The sequence below is a fragment of the Lonchura striata genome, chromosome Z (genome assembly GCF_050655825.1).
Source record: "Lonchura striata isolate lonStrDom1 chromosome Z, ASM5065582v1, whole genome shotgun sequence".
In the NCBI taxonomy this organism is placed as follows: Eukaryota; Metazoa; Chordata; class Aves; order Passeriformes; family Estrildidae; genus Lonchura; species Lonchura striata.
In genome coordinates this window covers 34,169,300-34,171,967 of record NC_140740.1, presented here as the reverse complement: position 1 = coordinate 34,171,967, position 2,668 = coordinate 34,169,300, and the positions used below count along the sequence as shown (strand labels likewise).

The 2,668-nt window shown below is 40.0% G+C and overlaps 1 pseudogene; it reads right to left on the bottom strand.

Moving 5' to 3' along the window:
* Positions 1–266: 266 nt before the first annotated feature.
* LOC146763767 (uncharacterized) lies at positions 267–1,898 on the bottom strand (annotated as a pseudogene).
* Between the last annotated feature and the right edge of the window lie 770 nt (positions 1,899–2,668).

Genomic DNA, 2,668 nt, shown 5'->3' with positions numbered 1-2,668 from the left:
TTTTATTTGGTTTATTTATGTTGCAGGAATGTGAAGAAATAGCGCAGAAAAACACGCAAAAACTGTATGGCCTTGAACAAGTCTGTGAGAAACTGGCCTACGAAAACAATTTCATGAAAAGTACATTATCAAATGATCACAAGGCACGCCCATCCCTGCTGGCAGCCTGTGCACTGCTGTCAGGGGCCCTGTGTCCTCTCTATGGCAGACTGTGTGCTGTGTCTTAACAAAGAGACATTCTCCAGGAACAGGCAAACCACCACAAATTATTGACCTCGAAGATCACCAGCCTCTTTTATGCTTTCCCTACTAATGTGGAAAACAGCCAAGGCTGACATGAAGGCACGGTGCACTATCTTCTGCATACACTGTAAAAAACATGGTATAAAAACTAAAATAATTATAAAGATAAGAAAAAACACAATTCCAAAACAAATTTAATCTTTGATTCAACCAGCAAAACATAGAGAATTGAGCCAGTTATCAAACGGAATGTCTATTATGACAAGTTTCTTCATGTTGTCCCTCAATTGTGTTAACTGTTTGTAAATCAATTGAGAATGGTCAGACAAACTCATGCAACACATGCCTTCAAATTCTTCACACCCATGTCTTTGTGCTAGAAGGAAATCAATGGAAGCTCTGTTTTGTAGAACTGCATGATGGGTACTATCTACATCTGCAGCAAGCTCACTTAACAGTTTAGATGTGATATTAATTTGCTTTCCTGTCCAGCAGGCTAGGGTTCTCAATTGTGTGAGAGCTTGTGCTGAAGCAACTCCTGGAGTGAAAAATGAGGCTAGTACTACAGAACTGTGCCCCCATAATGACACTTGATCTTTACAATTGGGGTCTAGTTGGAGAACATTGCATTTGGCTCATTAGTCTTCTGAGGCAATCCAAGAACCTGATGAATGGTGGGAGCAAAAAGCATTTATTTACCAATGTAACATGGGCCTCACCTAGCATTTTGAGGTACTGCAGATCAGGCTCAGTTCCCACAAATGAGGAAGGTTCCTGGGGGTAGTTTTCCCGCACCACCTCTTGATGGTACCACAGATTGAGTCCAATTGTTACAATATTCTGAGTAATTATAATTCAATAGTGCTCTGGGAGACAACCAATGTCAACCAATGTTGTCATCTGTTAACTGTCTTTTTTCTTGAGTTGGTTTTATAGCTTAAGGTCCAAATATCAAAAAGTAATTTCCTGAGAAAGAACCCAAAAGATCAAATTCTTGAAGACTGACATCAATAAATTTAAGATTTTGCACAAATGCAACAGCTTGCACTCCCAGTGTGCTTTTTGGATTTATTTGAGCTCAGGTCCAAGTTTTAAACTCTGCCAGGGAACCCAATAGAACTCAAATTAAACAAGTACGAAAAGTATTAGATGGTGTAGCTAACGACAGCAGAATGAATCTTGCCTAGTTTGTTTGGTCCAAGTGAGCCACATGTTTTCTCTCTTGTCAATGTCAAAGATTCCAAACACTTCAATTACTAAAACATTACTTAATAGAAAGATTGTGACCCACCACATACTTCTCATGTTCTTGAATGCCTTGTTTAACATAAAAGGAACAAATTTAATTCTAAACATAAACTATAACGTATAATAAACTAACTTCTGATAAATCTTACTTCACACTTATGATAATCTAACTTATTTCTCTGTACTCTACAAAGTTAATTTTCATCAGAACTGGATTTATCACGGGATGGTCCAGGCAAAATGTCATCATCAACATTATTATCACTGCGAGTTGGTATCTTTGCCTGTGGACACGCATGGGTGAATCTGCCTGGCACCCAAACTGGACAAGTACCTGTTGAAACACACATATAACCTCTACCATTAAACAACACAGGACTTGGCCCTTGCCATTCGCCCATCTGCATGTCCTTGTGATAAATGTAAAGTCCTGGAATTGCTTGCAGTCTTCCTTCTTTCACTGCTTGGTGGTGTATTCTAACTGCAGGTTCTTCTCTGCCTTCTGCTAAACACAAATAGTTTAGAGTAAACAATACTTTTGACAACCTATTAAACACATCGGTTTCATCACTTTGCTTTTGTTTTGCTAGGTATTCTTTCAGGGTGTGGTTGACTCTCTCTACAATGGCTTGACCTGTAGATGAGTGAGTGATACCTGTAGTATATTTCACCCCCCACCTCTGCATAAATGTAGCAATTTGTTGACTAACATAAGATGGAGCATTATCAGTTTTGATTTCTACAGGTACACCCATTACTGCAAAGCAGGCAAATAAGTGCCTTTTCATGTGCAGTGCCTTTTCCCCTGTTTCTGCTGTGACCCAAATAAATCTCTAATAAGTATCTACAATGACATGGTCATATTTCAGCCTACCAAACTCTGGAACATGAGTTACACCTATCTGCCACAACTCTAAAGCTTTCAGACTGCTTGGATTTGTACCAAGTCCAAGGCCAGGCCCATAATGACTACATTGAGGGCAGGCTCAGACAATCCCTTGCACATCATTCATGGGGATCTGAAATTGTTGGTGCACGGCTCTTGCATTTTGGTGGACTCTCTCATGACTGTTGAAAGCTCTCTCAAAGCTGTTCTGTGGGGGAACACGTACAGCATAACTGACCGCAGCATCCACCAATGTGTTGCCTTCTCCTAAACCGCTGTTACATTGCTGAC